The following is a 25,002-nucleotide window of genomic DNA, read 5'->3' on the forward strand; positions in this document are numbered from 1 at the left end:
TAAAATTTGGAAAAATTAAAGAGCACAACATTAGTAATCTAGGGCTTTCAGGGAAAGAATTATTTCAGATAAATAAATTAGCAATCTACTAATACAGGAAATTGTATTAAGTAGAAAGATACAGAGATCTCACTATAAGTATGTCCTGATCTCAGTACAAGAGGCAGATATTCATACATGGATAACAAAGAGATGCACGTTTGTGGTTTTCTCCTTAAAATATTATACCCTATCCCCTTTTATTTTATTTTAATTCATTGTTAAGAGATAGGGCCTTGACATGTTGCTCAGGCTGGTCTCAAACTCCTGAGCTGAAATGACCCGCCCACCTCAGCCTCCCAAAGTGCTGAGATTACGGGCAGGAGCCACTGTGCCCAGTTCCCTATCCCCTTTTAAACAATCATTTAACCATATCTGTATGAACTATAACCATTGACTATATCCCATGTATCAATAGTCAGTCTGCTTTTTTATTTTGGGTTCACCACTCATTGTCACTGCTCAATAACTGCCCAATAGCTTTCTGGCTGTTTTTCCTAACTCCAATTTATCATGGAGTGAGAAGCTGAAGGTCTTAGCTTATTAATGAGTGCATGTTAAATAAGGTCCAGTAAATCTAAGAGGGAAGTATCTGAGTCAGTAAATATCATCCATTATTTTATATATCATTTTCACTTATGTTAACTTACATGATAACATATTCATAAAAACTGTAGGTAATTATTAGGTATTTCATGCTTTTACAGAAAAGAAAAACAAGACCTGGAGAAATGAAATAATGTATTGAATGTTGCCTGGCTATAAAATTGTAGAGCAAGGGCTCAAACCCAATTCTTCTTATTCCAAACTGACTCTAAAAACTTTGTTAAAAGCAACTTTAGTTTTTTTTTTTTCTTTTTTTTTTTTTTTTTTTTTTTGCTTCTGCATGAAAAAATTATAATCCAGAGAAAAGTTTTCTAAAACATGTTTTATCAAACACAAATTATGCAATAAAAGAGGAAAACACTGGACCAAACAAAAACAAACATTGCAGGACTCCTCAGTGATTGTAATATGCTAATGTGCTGCATAAGTCTCCAAAAGCAGCATTTTCATGATTGTTTGGACCTCCGAGGTGATCCTGTGTAACAGCACACCCCTGCAGACTTCTAAGAAGCACATTATGGAAGATACTGTCCAGCTGCGGGGCTGGGGGAAAGGGAGGCTCACCAGATGAGAGAAGAGAGGCTTGATTATTAGTCTTTGCATTCATCTCTCATCTACAATTTGTTAATAGGACAAAGATTAAAAAGTAAATTCTGGAAAACTTGATGTTTAAGTGAATGATTATCTTTTGATAATATAGAAAATTACTTCTAATAAAAAGGATAGATAAATCTTTCAGGAGTAGCTACAGAATACTCCTATAAGCTACTGTTAACATTTAATCAGATGAAAGTGTAAATTCACAGAACACTCAGATACAAAATGGAAATTCTTAGGCTGGATTTGGAATGAAATCATGTGCTGTGACTGACTGCAGCACTGTTATACCAGAACCTTCCACTGAGATATGATACACCGTCCTGATATCTCAGTGATCTCTTGTAACACAAAATTTCCATCTCATACTTTATTAATGACAAAGATGAAAGAATTCTCACTGTAATTCAATACTTCTCATCTTTACAAATTCCATACAATAAAAATATTTAAGAAATTATTTAAAATTCAACAAATCATTTTTAATATAGCTAAATCTGTTTGCAGTTGGTTAAAATGTTTTCATGAAATACCATTATTTTTTAAAATAACAAAGAATGTCATTTTATAGCCTAAAAATTAAGAAATTCCCCACCTTTAAAATGATGCCCAACTTGCCTTGTTGATATTCCGCATCACAGAAATCCTACTTTTGGCAACGTGTTGCCATCACAATCTGTGAGAATTTTGCTAAGCATTTTATATTTATTACCTTATTTAATACTTAAAACAGCCCAACAAAGTGAGTGCACTAAAAATAATATCCGATTTTTAAATTTTTTTTGGATGAGGCAGAGCTAGGATTGGATGCCAGGCACCCTGACTACAAAGTTCCTTTACTTCACCCATCTTCCTCTGAGATGCTCATATTTAGTTAGTTATTTCATACATGTTCCTATTTAAGCCATTTTAGTAGTCATAGAAAGCTTAAAGGGAAAGACATATTCTCAATAAGATGCCGCAATTTCATTAGCAAGCTTCTCGGGACTACAAAATATCCCTTCATTCATTTGATAACTAACCTCCACTCTTCAATTAGAAGTCAAAAGACCATGATCTCATGATTTCTTTTCGCTTTTTGGCATTTCTGCTGTCTCATCGAGGCCTTTACAAATGGAACTTAAATTTGATTAACTGTAGTATAAGCAAAACACCAAATAAAAATCAATGAGGCATATATGCATGGCAAAGGAAGGCAGCTCTAAAACTCAAAACAGCTTCACCAGAAACCTCATGGATACTCAATCTGCAATTTTGGCTTTTGTATAAATTAATTTTAATTCCAAAGCTGAGAAAAGGGAAAGGTAATCATATGACTAATTTGGCCTACAGTACAGGAGAAGTTGGCAGTGGTATTATTGAAGAGTCTAGAAGGGCATCCTATCAATCAACCAAAAATTATTTATTAAATATTTACAGTCACCACCCTTATGCCACAATGCTTAGAATCCCAGCCCTTGAGTTATCAGTTGTGGTTAAAGCACAGAGAATAAGAATATCTTAATGTGAATATATATTACCTGGAGAGAAAAATGGCATTAACTCCTTGACAACCACTCTTACAGTAATGTTAATATAATACAGAAGCCAAAGGAAATGGAATAAAATACAGGTTAACTATGATTGATTCTAGAAAGGTCACATCAGTGAAGTGGAGCTCTGTGAATCCAAAGATGTACCAGAGCTGTGGTGCTTAGTTCTAGAAGGTAGCATCAATATACTAGCTATGTACTAGATACTAAGAAAATGAAAGAAAAGATATTGTTGATGTAGAATATTGGGGCCAAGACCTCAAGCTTATCTGCAACTCATGAGAGGTTTTTTTTTTTTTTTTGGCCTCCAATTGTCTGTGTTAAGCTGGTGACTTATTTATAACGTGAAATGAATTCTGTCATCTGAAGCTGAGGCCCCACAAGTAGAAAAATTCAATGTAGGAAATTCAATGTAGGAAAAGGCCAGAAGTACATTACATAAAACTAGTATTATACATATGCAAAACTCCTGTTCTAAGAGAATTACAAAGGAACATACATGGATTTTCTGGTATCCTCTCATCTACAAAAGCTCTCATCTTCCAACACAGCATGTTCCCTATCCAGTGGTTCAACTGGTTCTCTAAAGGGAAAACAACATTTCATATAAATATTACTGCTTTAAGAATATGTAGTGCCAAATTTAGAAAAATAATGATAAGATATTTAAGATACAATGATCTTCACTGTGTATTCCATACCACTAACTGTAGTGTGACTTTGTTTCTTATAGTGTAGTGATAGTGGATTTCACTATCAATTTCTTTTTCATTCTATCCTCAACCATAGGACCACTAAATCAGACTGTCTATAAACGCTTAATTATGATCTCATTAGAAAAAATGTCACTCATATCATTGACAAATGAGTACAGTTCTGATATCCATGTTTTTGATATTTTATTTTACATTAAAAAGACTTCAATGAAACAACAAAGATACATGTCAGATTTCACTCAGCTTTCGATGATGTGTGCAACTACTTTGCTAAATTATATGAGTTTTCCAATACTAGAAGAATATTTTGTTACATTTATGTGCTACTTCCAATGTAACAGCTACAAACACAACACAATTTTAAGATTAATCCATATTGTTAATTTTTGTCCATAATTTTAAAGTCTAGATAATGAAGAAAACAATAATTTATAGCATTCGTGACTTTTATAGTATTAATATTTCCATCATGATCAATTTCAAACTACCCACACCAGACTGAGAAGAGCAGCACACCATTATAAGACATATGTATAATACATACAGACACAATAGATGTAAATAACACCAATAGCATAGATAAGAGTAACATGTAGTATGAAAGGACAAGTCTTGAGTATTTATTACCTTTTGTTTTAACATAATGTTCAATTTGTTTATACAATTTAAGTTTAACGGCAAAATTGCTGAAATTTTGTCAGTTCTTGCCAGCCTGTGTGAGCTGACTCCAGCATTTCAATGCCTCTGTCCCTCCTAGTTGCCAGAACAGTGCACTTCCCCGTATTAGTCTTTCTAGATGTGTTGCCTCGGTTGCAGGATTATTTTAGAAATTCCCTACTACAACTTGTTTGGTTTTAAGATTCTCATTATTATTTCCTGAAATGAAATGCAATATAAGAGATAACCAAGGGACGTAAAGGACGGTGGTCAATTATCCATTAAAGAGAAAACTACGAGACAATGAAAGGAACACAGGATTTGGAGTCAGAAGACCAAGACCTGGGTGTGAGACTTAGTCCTATTATCTTAAATGTATCTTTTAAATTTTGACCTTCAGGATTCTGATCTGTAAAACACAGCTAATAGTCACTTACTTTGCAGGTTTTTTTTTTTTTTTTTTTTTTTTTGAGACGGGGTCTCCCTCTGCCGCCCAGGCTGGAGTGCAGTGGCCGGATCTCAGCTCACTGCAAGCTCCGCCTCCCGGGTTCCCGCCATTCTCCGGCCTCAGCCTCCCGAGTAGCTGGGACTACAGGCGCCGCCACCTCGCCCGGCTAGTTTTTTGTATATTTTTTAGTAGAGACGGGGTTTCACCGTGTTAGCCAGGATGGTCTCGATCTCCTGACCTCGTGATCCGCCCGTCTCGGCCTCCCAAAGTGCTGGGATTACAGGCTTGAGCCACCGCGCCCGGCCGCAAGTTTTTTTAATGAAAAATACATGAGAATAGCCGTGAACATTTTTACAATTAAAAATTACAATATAAAATAAAACATCTTATAATATGCTATTCTTTCATATCAGTTTAACCTTTCAGAACTCTTTTTGATAGAGAAAACAATCATGTATTAGATTTTAGTTGCTACCTTATTACAACTAACAATTTGTGATTAAAGGCATTTTTCTGGTTTGAAAAAATCTTTTATCTATTACAAAATAGGTAGATTTGGGCATGAATAGTTGCATTAAAGGAGATATCAAGTGTACTCAACTAAGTCCAGGAATGGTATTCAAGAGACCAGGATTTTACTTGTTCAACAAAACTTGTGACACAATTTGCAATTTCTCTGAGGCTTATTTTGTTTTTCTTTAAACCACAATGATTGAGCAAAATAATCTGATGTTCTAAGTCTAAATTTGATGATAGTTTCTTTACCACCTCATTAAAATTTCCTTTTAAATGCTAGTACTCATTTAAGTGGTAATTTATAAAGCTACCATTCCTAGCTTTTAGAGTCTCATTCTCATAGTCAGCCCTTACATAGCGTGTTAGTCTGCTCACGCTGCTGTAACAAAATACTATAAATTGAATAGCTTATAAACAACAGAAATTTATTTCTCATAGCTCTGGAACCTGGGAAGTCTAAGATCAGGGCACCAGCAGATTCTGTGTCTAATGAGAGCCTGCTTTGTGGTTTATAGACAGTGCCTTCTCACTGTGTGTTCACATAACGGAAGGGTAGTGGGTTGTCTCTTGTGCCTCTGTTATTAAGGCACTAATCCCAACCATGAGGGCTCTGCCCCCGTGACCTAATTCCTCCCAAAGGCCCCACCACCTACTTCTATCAGTTTGAAGGTTAGGATTTTAACACTGAATCTGGAGAGGACACTGCACTCAGACCATAGACTATAGGAACATGGCTGAAATAGGCCATTTCTTTACAGAGGAACATTCCACAGTTCCTTTGTTATTCTAGCTACACAGTGGCACATATTCTGCTTTTTAGTCACAGGGATGTATAGAGAAGGGACATGGAAGTAGACAGAAAATTTTAAAACCAAAATTTGAGAAGCCACTTTCTGAGATAAAAACATAAAACTTTTCTGAAGATATAACACAAACGAAACATGAATTCTGATTTTTCTATGCCTTAGTGTTTTGCCCTTAAGAAGATACCAAATCCAAGAAGTTAAGAATGTTTAGAAACACTTTCTTGTTTGTTTTTATCCTTTTAATACGTACCTCCAAGTCTAAGGTCTGATGTCTCACCTCTAATTGGTCCTTAGACTTGCTGCTTCCTCCTAACAGGCCTGTCCCCGAACCCCCGAGCTTCCATACTCCAACTCCCCGGCCCACAACAGAATATGTGCTTCCAATTTAGGTAAAAATAAAACTACAGCAAATAAATATATAACCTTCAATACAAGGAAGAATCATTTTACGTATAAGTGAATGTGACAACTGCCTGCCTGTTACAGGGCCAGGTGAAGAAGTAAAAATGCCCCCTGGGTAATTCCTGAGATGATGTGAGTCCTTCCTGGAACTTATTTATTACACAGTAAAGAAGAGTAGGATGTTCTTTCTGGAATATTTTTTTGGGGGAGCTTAAAATATAAACCTCGATCACCGACAAGGTGGCATTTTGAGATTAAGCCATGGGAAATGTAGCATGATTTACAAATACAGCAGTCTAAGAATAACAAATACAGCAGTCTAAGAAGAACAGCCTTCCTGCCCGCTGTGATTGGCATCACTATTATAGACTCTATTATCATCTTACCTCGTTGTCCAACGAAGCTATTCATTCAGTGACTAAGCTCGTGTCAAAGATCAGGCAGAGTTTACTTACTTGCAGAAAAAAAACGCTTTTGAAAAACACAATCTCATTGCACAGACAGAACCAAGAGCGTCTATGACATGGTGCAAGGTGCTTATGATATAACGTGGCAGCAAATGAAGTCAAAACAGAAATACCAGCTGAGAAGGTGTTTAATCTTCAAGGTGTGAGGTATTATATTCTAGCACTCTCTCTGACTGATATCAGACATGCAGGGAAAAACGAACTAAAACATATGGGAAAAGTGCACTTGTGTCCCTTTGATGTCTGTGTTGGCAAAGCACCTCAGCGTTCACATCCAGTCTTTAATAAAACAGCTGAAGTTCCTGGTTTGTAAATAAAGGAAACTAAGAGATGGCTTTGTAATGTCTGTAGCACACACAAAAATGTAACTTCAATGGATGCCTGAAACCACTCATCTCAACATACATACACACACACACACACACACACACACACACACACACCCCTCTTAGAGGTATCTTGTAAGGAACTCCATACCTGCTTCTACCACAGCCTGTAATTTTCAAATAATTTTTATTGTGGAAAACTAATGAATTCCTACAAACCCTTCAACACCCCTTTTTTTTTTTACCATGAAGGAGAGAGATAATACAGCAGAATGTCCCTATATTTAAATGCTGATAGAAGTTGGAGTCCCTCTTTCCCATAAGGAAGAAACTAAAGGCCATAAACACATTGTTAATAAAGCCAATACAGGTCTCTACACAAGGAATGATCAATGAAATGCATAACTAGCTTTTCAGCAGAAGTCAGAGACAGACGTAGTAGCATCAAGCAAAAACAAGAATAAAAGGACAGATTTTGTCAATAATTCAGGCACTTCCAAAAGTGTCCTGACCTCCAAATCCTTAAAGGGAATAAGGGCCTGCCGGAGACCCAAAGTAAAGAGGATACTCTTGACACCAGAAAAGCCAATCTTCATGTGCTTGGATCGACCTTCCAGGTGGCTCATTCTGAGAACCACACAGCCCAGGGTGTGCAGACAGCGAGTCTTCTACCCTCACTAATGATGCTCACATGAGCTTCCACCCTCCTCTGGACCTCATGCCATCTCATAACTAAATAATGGGTGAAACCTAGAAGACAATGAAATGGATCTGTGTTTTGTAGGCTGGTCTGTTCCATTCACCCAAGAAAGATGTGTAGAATTTTAGGAACTAAGGATTAAAACAGAAATGTGAGATCACTTCATCCCAACCCCACCCAATAAGAGAATGTCTTAAGGGACTCTTCAGACTGTGGTGGTGGTCCTGCTTTGGCCTCAGCCCACTACTTACATTCAGTGAGAACATGCAGTTGTTACCGATGGTCCAAATTTGGGCCACTGTGAATTTTAAGAAAACTCGTCCTTCCTTGAGCTGATATCTGGTTCCCTGGTTCCCTGTGTTTTGTATCTGGAGATTCTGGCTGATCTAAGAGACAGACAAAGAGAGAGACAAGATGCATTTTTTAAGAGATCATAAGTCAACTCTTACAGTTTTTAGTTCTAAAAAGTTTTTAATATTAACATCAAGTATATCAACACCCAATTTTTAGGACATGATACATTTTTTAGAAAATTTGCAGTCTCGACCAGGCGCGGTGGCTCACGCCTGTAATCCCAGCACTTTGGGAGGCCCAGGCGGGTGGATCACGAGGTCAGGAGATCGAGACCATCCTGGCTAACACGGTGAAACCCCGTCTCTACTAAAAAAACAAAAAAAATTAGCCAGGCACGGTGGCGGGCGCCTGTAGTCCCAGCTACTCGGGAGGCAGAGGCAGGAGAATGGCGTGAACCTGGAAGTGGAGCTTGCAGTGAGCAGAAATCGCGCCACTGCACTCCAGCCTGGGCGACAAAGTGAGACGCCATCTCAAAAAGAAAAAAAAAAGAAAATTTTCAGTCTCTCAGTGTGGTACCATTCATATTAACTATTATTTCTTAAATATTACCGAGGGAAATTCTGCAATTGTGTTTGTAAATCCTTTCAGTAAACTATAGGATAATTTAATTAAAATTAAGATGATGTCTTATAAAAGAGATTAGCATATTTCAGACTTTAATTCTACTTTTTCAGCTGGAAAAGTAACTTTCCTGCTTTTGAATATGGAAGAAAAAAGGTCAAATGGAGTTATATCGTTCATCCAAGTGATACAGCATCTAGTGAAACAGTGGGCTTGTCTCTTCCGTGTTCATCTTGTGCCTCTGTAGCAGTCTTTCTCACAATTCTCTGCTCACTTTCATCTGTTTTGATGTTCTTCCAGACATCTACCACTTTTTCAGTGCATGTAACAAGGCCCTCCTCATTCCAACTTTTGAGTCCTTTAAAACCTGAATTAATCACGTATCCTGTAAAGTGCCATTGATTTCTTTGTTTCTCTTTATTTTTTTCCTAAAAATAATTAGTGATTTTACTCTCAGATTCTTTCTAAGATCTAATCTCCCTTTAGGAGTGTCTGGTTTTATGATGTGCCTATTTCCTTTTTGTCAGCCTTGGGAGCCCAGCTTCTACGAAATCTAGAGAATCTAGAGGTATCCTTGACTAGGACTAATATCTCTTTACTTTTGTTTTATGCATCCTAAGACATTTTCACCCAAGATGCTTATCTTTTACACAACTCAAAAATTGCTTTATTTCATCCTACCAATAAAGTCTTAACAGGGCTCTGTGTTATGACTCTCTATCTTAGAATTGTCATGGGATAGGGCTTCATGAAGATGCATATTAATCCTACCTGTATTTGAATTAAAAAATGAAGTCAGACTTTTTCTGATGGACAGTAAATCTGTTTGGCTGATTGGTTTGAAATGATGATGGGCTTTGCCAAATAGGTAAATGATAAATATTTTCCATAAATTAATCCTGTAGTCCTGAGATTTTGACAATAGTTTATTTAAAGTGCATGAAAAGAAAGCATTTAATCAAAACTACTGCAGTTATTAGTAGATGTGTACCAAAATTAATAAAAGGTATTGAATACATCTCAACAAAGCATTTTTAATATACTTCCTATAAATTGAGCAAGAAAATAACCCTAATAACAGGGCGACAAATCATTTCACAAATCAGGATCCAAATGGAAGGGAACTTAATTGAATTGTCAGCTGATAGATAATTAAAATATTTTTGATGATATATCACTAGAAGGATTTTTGGCACATAACTTGGAAAGAGTTCAAATAATTGAATGACATTGTTCTACTAAAACTCCTTTCATTTCTATCTACTTATTTATGATAACAAGCTTTCTCAGTGCTTACATATATATAAAATATAAAAATATGAATATAATTGATTTTGAATCTCACCTCAACCTGATAATAATTAATATTTGTCCAGGAATAGGCTATTCTTTTTACTAAGGGATTCATTTTCAGTATGGTTTACTTTTTACCTTTAATAAGTATTTATCAAAATTTATATTACATTGTTTTGATCAATTATGTACTACTAATAATTTTTGTAACACTGAATATGGAAGAAATTTAGAATCTTATTGTCAGAAAACTAAAAATAATTAAATTTTAACTTATACATATATTTTTGTTGCAGAGATATATGATAGATGACCAATAAAATACTTTCAGAAATATAAAAGTATATTGCATTAGGATAAAAGTTTACAAGAGAAATATGGAAATATGAGTTTAAAGAAGAAAACAAAGACAAATTTCCCAACTCCTAAGAATTTCTTTATGTAATTTTAAATAAATGCTAACATGAGTGTCTTGAATCACAGGATTTCAGAACTGGAAAAAAAATTAAAGGTTAACTGTTAAAATGCTGCCTCATGCTTATTTGCCTTATTACTCCAAATAATTCTGAACAATTTTGTACGTCTTCAAACACTCGATTGACTTCTGATTTTTTCTATATTGAGTGTAAATGGTTACCAAAGATACAATTTCTGGGGCAATATAAATATTGACATTTAAAATTCAAAAAAATTTATATTACTTTTTAAAATATAGCCCATGGGAATCCAAACACCAAGACAATTTGACACTACCATCATCTCTGTCCTTCATATCTTAGGTGTACCCCTGCAATACCACTTCTCTTCTCCTATTATCCTCTTCTGAATGCTCTCATTCTGCAGCTATCAAGGGGTTTTCATAGAGTCAAAATTTTTCTAAACATTTTTTAAACTCTATTTCTTTTTTTGACTGAAACTTTTTATAGATATATCATAGTTGTACATATTTGGGGGGAATATGTGATATTTTTATATGTATAGAAGAAGTAATGATCAAATCAGGGTAACTGGAATATTCATCACCTCAAACATGGATGGATCTTCAGTCCCATCCCTTCACAAAGGCTAGATTCTTACAGTCCTCATTCTATAATAAGCATATGTATAAAGACATCTACTGCAGGCATTAAATGTATAGGAAAGGCACTTGGCACTAAGTCATATATAAGTAAACACCAGAATAATAGAGAAACTATAGAGTGTCTGGATGATTGATTTTTTTAAAAAAGTTCCTCCTAACATGGTTCAACAGCTGATCAAATATTTACAACCTGGTATATCGACTGTCCTTGAACAGTATAATCTATTCCTCAGTTACCGTTAGATCAGCACACTCTTAATATTTTGTTTGGTTCTTTAGCTAATACATGCTGACATTTACTGGAATTAAAACAAAGAAGAACAAGGTTGCCAAAGACTCTTATATATTGTCCAACCCTTTATCCCAAATCTTTCCTGGTTAACATGCTCAACTGACTCATGGTAGCCCTATATTGAAAGGGTAATTCTGCTGGAACCAGATTGTGTGCCCTTTCAAAACACTGGTCTACAGGGGAGAATGTAAACAAGTCAACCTCTGGTGATACAGCTAAAAATGGAGATAGTTGCAAATGGAATGGAACCAATAAGATAACTTATCTTCCTCATCCACCAAGAATATTTACTTGCTGCAATTCCACCATTTTTCTTCTGTTTGCTGAAAATCTCCTTCATTTAAGGCATGAAGATAATGAGTAGTAAAAAACAAAGATTGGAAATCCCATACCTGTACCCTAGGTCTGTGCCTGCCTCTAACCAGCTGTGGGTCCATAAAAAGCCATACCATACCTTCCATGGATTGTAACACAAAGATGACTGAGACCTATCTCTCCTAAAATTTTGTATTATTAGGAATTTAAGCATTCATAAATGATCTTTTTCTCTTTGGCATATATAACCAAGTCAAATGCTAAGCCTATAGAAATCACACATAAATGTATGTAACATACTTATATACAGGCCCTGTATTTAGTGTTTAAGCCAATCTTCCTCCTCTCTAGTGTTAAGGAGATTGGTCTCCACATAATATCCTACATGACCCACTGATGAGTAAATACATAGAACTCAGAGAAACATTGAATTAAAGTGGTATAATTTATTTAATCAACTATGTGAAACTAAAATATGGTTATTTTCAAATGCAACACCCATTTCCATAGACATCTCTTGCGTTTTTCTTCCTAAACAAACTTTACATTACTCCAACTCGGCAAACTCACCTTGAACATCTTCTTGGTTCAATCATTTCTATGTTCTCAAGGAGTTCTGCCAGGATTCACTGTTTTGGCTACTCCCTAACCCTGTTGTCACAGACGTCATCTTTTTTACCTTACGTCAAATCACTCCTCTTCTTTTTGATAAAACTGCAAAGTGCCTTTTACATTCAATCATAAAAAGAGATTTAATCTTCACAACTAACAAATATGTATGTTATAGACAAGAATGAGGAGAGTTTTGTCATTCTTCCAATTTTTTCCACATAATCTGGTTTTATTCACTATAACCAGTTTATTTAATACAGATTTCTTGGTGATTTAATAGAAAACTTTCTTCTTTTTTTTCTTAGATGGAGTTTTGCTCTTTCACCCAGGCTGGAGTTCAATGGCAAACAGTGGCATGATCTCAGCTCACTGCAATCTCTGCCTTTCAGTTTCAACCAATCCTCCTGCCTCAGCCTCCCGAGTAGCTGGACTACAGGCATGGACCACCATGCCTGGCTAATTTTTGTATTTTTAGTAGAGACAGGTTTCACCATGTTAGCCAGGATGGTCTCAAACTCCTGACCTCATGATCCACCCGCCTCAGCCTCCCAAAGTGCTGGGATTACAGGCATGAGCCACCAAGCCTGGCCAATAGAACACTTTCTAATAACTTGTTTGAAAACCTTATTCAAATACATTACTAATTGAGTCTTTTAATTAGTCTGGGACATAAAAAGGCAAATGTAATCTTCATTTTATAGATGAGGAAGGAGAGGCAAGAAGGTGCAGAAATATAAGCTACAGTATATCCCAGGATGCCAGAAATATTAACCCCATTAAAATTTGCTGCATCCTCCCACTACTAAATACTGTGCTTGTTGTATTTTTATCTTCTTTCTAAAATCAGCCCAACGTCAGTACCTATTTTCTGTAAATCTTTTTATTCCAAACTTATTCGATTTGCTAAGTAAACGTTAATCAGCTTCTACTACCACATGTGAGACTCTAGGGCTACAATGCTGTACAAAAGCGACGTGGTCCCTGATCTCATGGAGCTTGGACCAGAGGAAAAAGACATTGTTTGAATAATTCAGAAAGCAAATGGATATTACAATTCTGGCAGTGCTGGACAGTAGAAGTACTCGGTGCTATCAGACCCTGTACTTAGAAGATTGGAGATACTCAGAGGAGTTAGGGGAGGCTATTCTGAAAACAGGACACTTGAGCTTTGGTTACACAATGAGGCAGAGTATACGAGATGATAAGAGACGGAGAGAGGAAACAACACGTGCAAAGGCTGTTACTCAGAGGAAACCTGGAAAGTGGGGAGTGACGGAGGAAGCCCAATGTGAAGGGAATCCAGACACTACAGAAGAGCAAAATTTGAGATGAGACCTGAGAAGAATTAGGGACCAGGCTCTGTACAGTTTTAGAGCCAAAGTTAAGGAGTTCTGCCTTTATCCAAAAAGCAATGGAACTGTATCATTTCATTTGTAAGAAATGTACTGAGTAGGCAGATACATCAAGACAAAAAGTAGAGGTCAGGGGCTGAGGGAAGCTGAGAGAATGGAGAGTGACTATTAATGGGTAGGAGGATTCTTTGGGGATGATGAAAATATTCTAAAATCAGATACTAATGATGATTACAAAATTCTGTGAATATACTATAAACCACTGAATTATATACTTTAAAAGGGTCAATTTTATATCACATAAACTTTATCTTAATAAAGTTTTATTACAAATTAGAAATGGGAATGCATAAAAGATTTTAAGAACGGAATTCTCCAAATAGACACAATAAAAAATGATAAAGGGGGACAGGCGCAGTGGCTCATGCCTGTAATCCCAGCACTTTGTGAGGCCAACGCAGGCGGATCACCTGAGGTCAGGAATTCGAGACCAGCCTGACCAACATGGTGAAACCTAGTCTCTACTAAAAATACAAAATTAGCCAGGCGTAGTGGCGCATGCCTGTAATCCCAGCTACTTGAGAGGCTGAGGCAGGAGAATCACTTGAACCTGGGAGGTAGAGGTTGCAGTGAGCCGAAATCACACCATTGCACTGCACCTGGGGTAACAACAGTGAAACTCCATCTCAAATGAAAAAACATGATAAAGGGGATATCACCACTGACCCTACAGAAATACAACCAGCCATCAGAGAATACTATAAACAACTCTGTGCAAATAAACTAGAACATCTAGACAAAATGGATAACTTCCTGAACACATAAACCCTCCCAAGACTGAACCAAGAAGAAATTGAATCCCTGAAGAGACCAATAACAAGTTCTGAAATTGAGGCAGTAATAGTCTACCAACCAAAAAAAGCCCAGGAAAAGATGGATTTATGGCTGAGTTCTACCAGAACTACAAGGAAGAGCTGATACGTTTTCTTCCCTGATGAACACTGATGCAAATGTTCTCAATAAAATACTGAAAAACCAGATACAACAACACATCAAAAAGCTTATCCACTGTGATGGAGTCGGCTTCATCCCTGTGATGCAAGGCTAGTACAACATACACAAATCAATAAACACAATTCATCACATAAACAGATCTAAAGACAAAAACCACATGATTATCTCAATAGATGCAGAAAAGGCCTTTGATAAAATTCAACATCCCTTTATGTTAAAAACTCTCAGTAAACTAGGTATTGAAGGAACATACCTCAAAATACTAAGAGCCATTTATGACAAACCCAAAGCCAATATCATACTGAAAGTGGAAAAGTCAGAAGCATTCCCCTTGAAAACTGGCACAAGATAAGGATGGCCTCTCTCACCACTCCTATTCAACATAGTATTGGAAGTTCTGGCCAGGGCAATCAGTCAAGATAAAGAAATAAAGGGCGTTCAAACAGGATGAGAGGAAGTCAAATTGTCTCTGTTTGCAGATGACATGATTGTATATTTAGAAAACCCCAACATCTCAGCCCAAAAGCTTCTTAAGCTGATGAGCAACTTTAGCAAAGTCTCAGGATACAAAATCAATGTGCAAAAGTCACAAGCATTCCTATACACCAACAACAGGCAAGCAGAGGCTAAATCATGAATGAACACCCATTCTCAATTGTTACAAAGAGAATAAAATTCCTTGGAATACAGCTAACAAGGGAAGTGAAGGACCTCTTCAAGGAGAACTACGAACCACTGTTGAAGGAAATCAGAGAGGACACAAACAGAAAAACATTCTATGCTCATGGATAGAAAGAATTAATACTATGAAAATGGCCATACTGCCTAACATAATTTATAGATTCAATGCTATTCCCATTAAACTAACATTGACATTCTTCATGGAATTAGAAGAAACTATTTAAAAATTCCTATGGAACCAAAAATGATCTCATATGGCCAAGACAATCCTAAGCAAAAAGAACAAAGCTGGAGGCATCACATTACTGGACTTCAAACTATACTACAAGGCTACAGTAACCAAAACATCATGGTACTGATAAAAAAAAGCAAACACATAGACAAATTGAACAGAATAGGGAACTCAGAAATAAGACTGCTCATCTACAATCATCTGATCTTCAATATACCTGAAAAAACAAGCAACAGGGAAAGGATTCCCTGTTTAAATAAAAGCAAAGTAGCTATTATCGGACCTCCTAACTACCCCAGTTTGTAAGGAAAAATAAAAGTCTCTACAAAATTAAAAATAAAAAGTAATTGTCTATATCCTTATTATTTTAACCTATTTTACTTTTCTATATTTCCCACATATACAAGTATTATTCATTGTTCCAAGCAATGAACATAATATATTTTCTCCAAATAGCAATTTTTTATATTCATAATTATTCAGCTCTGTTGCTAAACATGTAGTTCCACTTAGTATTTTTTCCTTCTTGAGAAGGGGGTAAATATTGAGTTCAATTTTTTATTACGTTGAGTTTGAGGCTCACTAGAGAGATGTCAAATAAGAATTGGATATATGAATCTGGAACTGACAGTAATGTTTTTAGTAAAGAGAAAATGTATGAGTCTTCTGCATATAGGTTAAAATAACAGTCATGGACATAAGTGAAACAGCCTGGAAAAAGAATATAAGGTGAAAAGATGTCATAGTCCATTTGGAGTGCTATAACAAAATATACCATAAACTAGATAGCTTATAAATAACAGATATTTATTTCTCACAGTTCTAAAGGTGGGAAAAATCAAGATTAAGGCACTGGCAGACTAATGTCTGTGTAAGGTCCATGTTCTAGTTCTCACACAATGCCAGCTGGCTGTGTCCTCACATAGTTGAAGGGGCAAAGGAGCTCCCTTCAGCCTATTTTATTAGGGCAGAAATAAAATAGTATCCTGCTAGTTAATCACTTCCCAAAAGACCCTACTTTCTAAGACAATCACGTTGGGGTTTAGGATTTTAACATATAAATTTGTGGGGAAGTAAACATTTGGAACATAGCAGGAAAGAAGCTGTCTAGGATTAACCATTGAGGAACTCCAGATTCTGTCAACTAAAGAAAGAGTATAAGTCTATGATGAGAAAACAAACAAAAGCCAGAGAGTTAGGGAAAACACGAGGAGAATGTTATGTCACAGAGGCCAAGGAGAGCATTTCTAAAAGGAAAGATTTGTCAAGTGGATAGAATATTTCTGAGAAGTTACATGAGATAAGAACCAAAAAAAATATATCTATTGCAATAAGTTGATAACATTACCAAAAGCTGTTTCACTGTGGAGTGATTGGGTCAGATCCAGATTCGGGTAGTATATTAGTCCATTCTCACATTGCTATAAAGAACTGGGTAATTTGTAAAGAAAAGAGGTTTAGGGGGCTCACGGTTCCACAGGCCATATAGGAAGCATGGTTGGAGAAGCCTCAGCTAACTTACAATTGTGGCAGAAGGGCAAAAGGGAAGCAAGCACATCTTCACATGGTGGTAGGAGAGAAAAAGCAAAGGGGTAAGTGCCACTCGCTTTTAAACTATCAGATTTCAGGAGAACTCACTCACTATCATGACAACAGCAAGCAGGGGAAATCTGCCCCCATGATCCAATCACCCCCTACCAGCTCCCTCCCCCAACATTGGGAATTACAATTCAACATTAGATTTGGCTGGGGACACTGAGCCAAAGTTTATCAGGCAGGTTAATGAGTGGGAAATGAGAGAATGAGCAAAAACTAGTATAAATAAGTTTGCTGCTGCTGCTGTTGTTGTTGTTATGTTGTTGTTGTTGTTGTTGTTGTTGTTGTTGTTGTTGTTGTTTGAGACAGAGTCTCACTCTGTCGTCCAGGCTAGAGTGTAGTGGTGGAATCTCTGCTCACTGCAACTCCGCCTCCCGGGTTCAAGTGATTCTCTTGCCTCAGCCTCCCGAGTAGCTAGGACTACAGGCACACGCCACCACGCCTGGCTAATTTTGTGTATATTTAGTACAGACAGGGTTTCACCTGTGTGAGCCAGGATGATCTCGACGTCCTGACCTCGTGATTCACCCTCCTCGGCCTCCCAAAGTGCTGGGATTACAGGTGTGAGCCATTGTGCCCAGCCTGCTGTTGTTGTTTTAACAGTTTGTCTGAGAACATAAGAGAGATAGGGCAATAGCTACAAGCAGGGGAGAGTAATTGTTATGACATATTTTTATTGAGGTACTGTGAGTATATTATAAAAACAATGGGACACATTCAGTTGAGTGATAAAGGGTTGAAACAATTCAAGAAACAAAGGATAATTCATGGTATAAGTTTCCTGAAAATGTGGGAATGATAGATTCCAAAGCCATGGTGCAAGGATTAAATAGATCCTCTAAAACAAGAAAGCCAGAGGCTAGAGGAACTGTAGAGGACAGCTCAGATATGTAGGATCTGATATGAGGCCAGTCCCATCTGATCATTCAGTTTTGTCTGTGAGGTAGATACAATCTGCTTAGGATATGGGAAGCCAAAGGTCAGCAAGGGAAACGCTATTGGAGATGTGAAAATAAAGGAGAATACATTTTTATGTAAGGAGTAAGAGAATGAGGCAACCAGAAAAACAGACTGTTCAGCATTGATGTAGACACGTCCCTCTACACAGTTCCTCCAACACTGCTAAGCTGCTCTGGTGCAGTCATAGTGTAGATGATGCCAATAGCTGGGGCTTTCTAAAGTGAAAGTTTGGTCAGTTGCTTAAATTAAGAAAAAAGAACAGACAAGATAGTTTAGAGTAATGAAAAGAGAGTTAATGGAGCATATAATATCAACTAGAAAATAAACAAAAATATTTGTATTTTTCCATTTTTTTATCTTATACTGGAAAATAAAAGAAAACAAATGACAAAATTTGAAAAACCCTACTATTACAAATAAATGACCTCCCTTTTTTGTGCAGGCTTGATTTCTTTAAACTTAAGTCTTTTGAATTTAACATATTTCAAAATAAAAAAATGTAACTGGTATAGCTAAAAGATCACAGCTATCAGGAGAGCTGAAGTCTAAACTCAACCTTTCTAATAATTTGTAACTTCAAGACTCAACTAAAACCTCATCTTCATTATACAGCCTTCCCTGACTTCTTTTTGCTTTGCCATTTTCATCCAGGCTCACATAGTACCAAATAGAAACCTCTATGACAGCCCTCAACCTATAGTCCTACATAGCTGCCTACCTCCAGTTCCTCCACTAGATTATAGGTCGTTTGAAAGGGAAGATATTTTCTTCTTGCACTTTACTAAGCACTTGGCCCATATTAAGCGGTCAGAGAATATGTGTGGTTTGCAATCAAACACTGAAATTTATTTGGGGAAAATTATTAAATTGATAACCTAATTAAAACTACAAATTGGTGCCCCCAAAATGTAGCACATAATTCTATGCTAGAAAAAATTAACGAAACAGGTAAAAGAAAAGCTTGTGACTTTTCCTGACTGAATTGGGTTATCTCTAACTCCACAGCATAATGAAAGTACATGCAGTAGCAAAAGGCTAGCAGTGGCAAATGGCTAGCACAGGCAGCAATAGTAGGAAAGGCAGACACACTTGCACAACAATACTAAAGCTTAAATCAAAAGAAGAAGGAGCTTGCAGGGCCACAGAGCCAAGATATTTTCAGAGCTAGATCCTTTATGGAAAAAGCCAAGCCAGAAATACAATTCAAGGAGGATGAGGAAGAGACACGTTGTGAACCATGCTGCAATTTGGCTCCCATTTACCTAGGATTCAGAAAGATCTGGCCAATCCTAGGTGAATAGGATTGTTAATAAACAAGCTTTTCTGTGTAAAGAGTATGTAAAAAGCAACAGTATGCTCATAATTACACATATATAGACATCCAAGATTACTGTATTACTTTATACGTTATTTACATGGCTATTTTAATTTCATTCCTTTATTTCCTTCATTTCAGGGGCCCTGCAGGAAAACTTACCTACCATGACCCTGATGCTCAAGCGGGGACTTCCTAAGATTGGATGAACTCAACTGCAAGACAGCTGCCATGAAGAATTCGGGAATAGCAGAGTAACCGAGTTTTACCCAATCTCAGCTAATATCGCTTTGGAATAATACTGAATGTTGAGGGGAACATCAGAAACGGTTGGAGCAGTTTTCACTGCTATTCATTTGCATAGTACAAAGAATATTTTCTTTTGGTAGATGCCACCCCATAAAAGTTTGCACTGATCTACACTTCTCCTGATGTATATGAGAGTGTTTGAAATCTATTTATAGCTGAACTGAAAATTTCACCCTAACCAGACTGGCTTGAGCAGCCCTTGTCAGTTGGGACTTTGCAAATTAAAAGAATCTATGATCTGCCATTTAGAAAATCCATCATGTCCTTTTCCCTCACTTTAACCTTGTCTCAAAAGTTTGACAAATCACACATCACAATAAGGAGTTTGAAATCTGTACTAAGTCTAATCTTGTTATCTTCCATTGCTCGCTTATCATTTCATATATTTCTTTGACTTATCTCTTTTGTCCTAGAGGTCTATAACATATACCTACTCCTAGTAGCTTTGTTTTTTAAAAAATACAGCTTTTATAAAACCTAACTTTCTCTCTTAAATGTATTCTTCTTATGTGAAAATTAGTCAATGATCCTCCAATTTATACTCCTTCATCACTCTATTTGCAAACACATTGCATAATAATGTTTTAAATTTTTCTGTTATCCTGAAGCAGTAAGACCTTTTTTATATATAAAATCTTTATATCTCATATTTTTTTCCATCGCCCATTCTGTGTGTTTTGTTTATAATACTCCCAGCCTACAGGCACAGACACTCAATAATTTTCATTTCCTTTTCTTGTCTAACTTTGTCCAGATTTATTTGGATTATTACTCCTTCTCTTATTTGTCTCAATGCAGAAATATGAAAGTAAAGGTATCACTTTCCAGTTCATTTTCCATATATATGAAAAGTCCAGAAGCCTAACCCACAAAAGTAAGCATTTTTCTGTTTTTATTCACATCAGTTCTCTTGGCTATCAGGACCATCAATGTAATGTGGCAGAGCAGTGTGGATTAGTCTTTTCTTCCTTTGCTAGAGGCCCAAGTGCTTGTCAGATGCTGGAACCATTAATTTCAGCTACTGTGGCTCAGACAGAGCAGCCATCAGACTGCTTGCCTCTACTTTCTCCAGTGGAAAAGTCTGCAACAAAGGGGCATTTAATCACTACTTCCACAAAGTGCTCCACAAAAAAACAGGTCAATCAGCAAGTAGTTTGGGGAAATTCTGCCTATTACTCCATAGACATCCAAATAGGTAAATCTAAGACTCTGAGAAGTACAGCAATGAAGACTACTATTTCACTTAGTTTAACCTTGAATTTCCTGCTCTTCTTATTTTTGAGAACATTTTTTGTGTTGTTCACATGGGTAAAAACTATTAGCATTTGATGAATCAAACTTTAAGAAACAATTCTCTGGAAGCCTTTAGATTAAGAACCAGGGCCAATTTGTATGCACCTGAGATTAACACCATTTATACCACCAGACAGATCTTTCCAGGACAAAATTTTCACAAGTTTCTTTTCTCCTCAGACTCCTGTAGGAAGTTTTATTTATTACATAAGTCTCCATTTTTCAAGGTGCTCCCTCTGTAAACTGCCTCAACCCTACCCAAAATTTCAGATTATAAAGTCAGCATAGATCAATGTTCAAATTCAAGCTCTGTCATTTACCAGCCATTGGACAATTAATTTAATGCCTTTTAACTTTAATATACTCATCTGCAGAATTGAGATTAGGTCTCCCCTACTATTAGCACATCCCAGGGTAAGGATACCAATGAGGGCCAACATACCATGTGTCCAAATACCCAAATGTTATCAAAAAAGCTATACTCCTACCTTGCCTGTTTAATACTCAGCCTCCCCTTCCCTCACCCTCAATCCTACTTCTCTGGATTGTATTCACCATCCTGATGCCACAGAGACGCAATGCTCTCCATGGACCTGCCCCTGCCCCATGCAAGTTTGAGGGTGAGCACAAATCTGCTGGGAACAGCAGGGCAGACACTTCCAGGTCCTCTAGATGGTGACGGGCGTGCCAGACGGTCATCCTCCTGATTCAGGATTTACAAGTACTTCTAAGCACCTACCAAAACTAGACTATCCAAGCAGAGAAGTAAGACAGGGAAAAATAGAATGCAGTTATGTGGGGATTTCTGTCCGCCTGGAAACCCACTTTAGTTATTTGGGACAGCCAGATGTAAGCCAGATGTGAACTAAAACACTAATTCTTTGTCTAGTTTCCAGGGCAGAAGAGATAATACACACACACACACACACACACACACACACACACACACACACACAAACTCAGAGCAGCATCCTCTGGTCTAGGACATCCAATTTGGCTAATGCATTTCTTTTCCGTAATTCTTATATAGTTAAATGAATATCAGACTAAAAAACTACAAAACTTTTTAATGGTTTTTGGAACATAAAAAATTTGAAAACCAGTCTAAGTGTTATTTTACTGTTCAGTCATTTCAACACATTCAGACATAATAGCATTGTTTTAGACTCTATTTGAAAGATTATCTGTTTTCTCATATATCTGAGCATAACCAGATAAGCCAACTCTTTGAGGGGAGACACTGAGGGTTCTGCCTTCAATTCATTGCCTGTTTTAATGGAGTAGGGAGGACAGACCTTTATAACTTGTCTTAGAAATGATTGGAAGAGATGGCTATCCAAACAACCTTGATTATTTAATTAATATTAATTATTTTAAGGGACAGATTCTTCCCAATCTTTCATAGCCACATTAATGAAACTGCAGGCTGGCCCAATTTCTGGATAAAGAGTTTGCAAGCGACTTCTATCATGTGATATAGTTGTGATGATGATACAAAATCTGTCTTTCTGAGAAACAAACACCCAGATCTTGATGGGACTGACTTTAGGTAAAATTTGTTAACCTCATATAAGATAAGAAAAGCTAACTGTATTATGAGTATTGCAAGGACTTCAGGCTTTTGAAAAGGAACTTGACCAATGATATTCTGTGTAAGTATATAACATGTCATATGATATATATGCTACATATTACCTATACATATTGCTATAAGTATTGCTATTTGTATTACTACATAGCTTATATTTTATATATACTGCTATTTATCTTATCTATTGGTATTCTCTCACATAGTCTCCAGTTCAATCAGGCCATCTTCCCACTGACTACTCCATGTCTGTGGCCACCACCAAGACCTGGAAATTCTTATGCATGCTTGGCTATGTCCTCCCATCTAATTGTCCTTCACAGAAAGTTTGTCCTGATAGTCTGCACTACAATCTTCACCACTTCTTTAGTCCTTAAATTTTTTAATGTCACACGTGTACATTTTGCCTTTCTACTGAGATTATAAATTACTTGAGAATACAGAACAGAAACCAAATAATTTTATATCCCCCCACCACTGAGTGCCTAGCATAGGGCTAATGGCTTCACTCTACTGCAAAAGGGTTAGATATTATTTGGTGGACCCCAAAGGCAAATATCCAACCTTATTCCTGTTGTAATTACCCAAGTAACGTCTGACAATTTAACATGCTGTTTGAGCACTGCTTTGTCCAACATGTTGTCAGACACCCTGCAAATGCGGAGATATGAACTGCGTAATGTGAACCTTCAACTAATTAAGGGGTTTAGTGTGTATGTGTTTCTATAATGAATAATTAACAGAAGCAATTTGAAAGCCTCGGCCATGCTAATGTGGTAGAAGATGGGGTTGGATTTGATTTCTCTTCTGTGTTTCCTTTGAAAGCATTCACAACGCAGCCACCATCCTTTATACCACGTTTATAGGTATGTCGTATCTGGAGCCTCTGAGGTGGAAATTATGACAGTTACTCTAGAAGCAGTGATAGAAAGATAATTAAAAAATAATTAACAAGAATAATTAGCATGGGGCCAAGGGAGGAGAGCTTTTATTTCATCAGCTAGTTGGATGTGATTAAATGTGTAGAGAACACAGCTAGAAAAGTACCTTAATATGACTATATGAAAAAAACTACCATTTTTCATTTTCATTTCATTTTCCTTTTTTTCCCTTCCCCTGATAGTCAGCAAGAAGTGGCTGCTGTGATCTGCACTCCCTTTTGAAAAACGCCATCCAGCATCTCTCACGGCGTATCTCCATTTGACCAAAGACACAACTACACAGCTTCAATGAAAACGCAGAAGTGGAACATCAGGACCTGTCAGCATAATTCTCCTGGGGGTTGTGTATTAGGTGATTACCTTGGCACCAACGAAGGAGAAAAGAACGAAGACGGCAAAGACAGTGAACAGCAGTAGGATTTTTATTTGTTGTGGCTTATCATGTTTTACTTTCCTAAGAGCAGGACTAAACCATACTGGTAAAAGAACAGAAGTGTCAGCTCTCCCTTTTAGCCTGTAAGGTGTTCTCAACACTGATTGACTTGTAATTGGACAAGACAGCATACAATTTCATCCAGTGATTTCTCTGATACAGGGAAGCTGTACAAACTCAAGAAACAGTGCCCCGCTGAGAGAAAAGCTCTTAGTTAAACAAGTCAGTCAGCCTGGAAGAGCACGCACGTTGCAGTCGGAGTGACCCAGGCTGAAAAATTTGCCTCTTCACATTTAATACTAGTTGGGCAAAATACTTTCTCTCTCTGAACTGAAACTGGCTCATCTGTAAAATGGTGATAATACTACGTACCTGGCCTGGTGTTTGTATTATCATCTATTTTAATGCTACTCTGATAATAATAACAACCATTGCTATTATCAATTTACTTAATCTCTCTGAACCTCTTCCTTCCCTGCAAAATGAAGATAATACTTAGAGGTTTATTATGACAACCAAATGAGGCTCTCAAGAAAAGTTACCTCCCCAGGTTATATCATTTATCAATACTCACTGAGTGAAAAACTATGGAAAGTTAGAAGGCAAATGAATTCTAGACTTACTTTTATTGAGAGAGAAAAAAAAAACTCTCGGCCAGGCACGATGGCTCACACCTGTAATCCCAGCACTTTGGGAGGCCGAGGCAGGCAGATTACTTGAAGCCAGGAGTTCAAGATCAGCCTGGCCAACATGGTGAAACCCCCATCTCTACTAAAAAATACAAAAATTAGCTGGGCATGGTGGCGCACGCCTGTAATCCCAGCTACTCTGGAGGCTAGGGCATAAGAATTGCGTGAACCTGGGAAGCAGAAATTGCAGTGAGCTGAGATTGTACCACTGCACTCCAGGCTGGGCAACAGAGTGGGCTCTGTCTCAAAAAGAAAATTTTGAAAATCTAAAGACGTGAT

The 25,002-nt window shown here is 37.0% G+C and overlaps 1 long non-coding RNA gene across 1 annotated transcript in view; it reads right to left on the bottom strand.

Annotated features, from left to right (window-relative positions):
• Positions 1 to 4,943: 4,943 nt before the first annotated feature.
• The window catches only part of LOC111547283, a 337,398-nt gene continuing 317,339 nt past the window's right edge, over positions 4,944 to 25,002 (bottom strand). The window contains exon 6 of the long non-coding RNA XR_002733077.1: positions 4,944 to 8,198. This is a non-coding gene — a long non-coding RNA (uncharacterized LOC111547283). The remainder of the gene's footprint in view (positions 8,199 to 25,002) is intronic.

The sequence above is a fragment of the Piliocolobus tephrosceles genome, chromosome 5 (genome assembly GCF_002776525.5).
Source record: "Piliocolobus tephrosceles isolate RC106 chromosome 5, ASM277652v3, whole genome shotgun sequence".
Lineage (NCBI taxonomy): Eukaryota > Metazoa > Chordata > Mammalia > Primates > Cercopithecidae > Piliocolobus > Piliocolobus tephrosceles.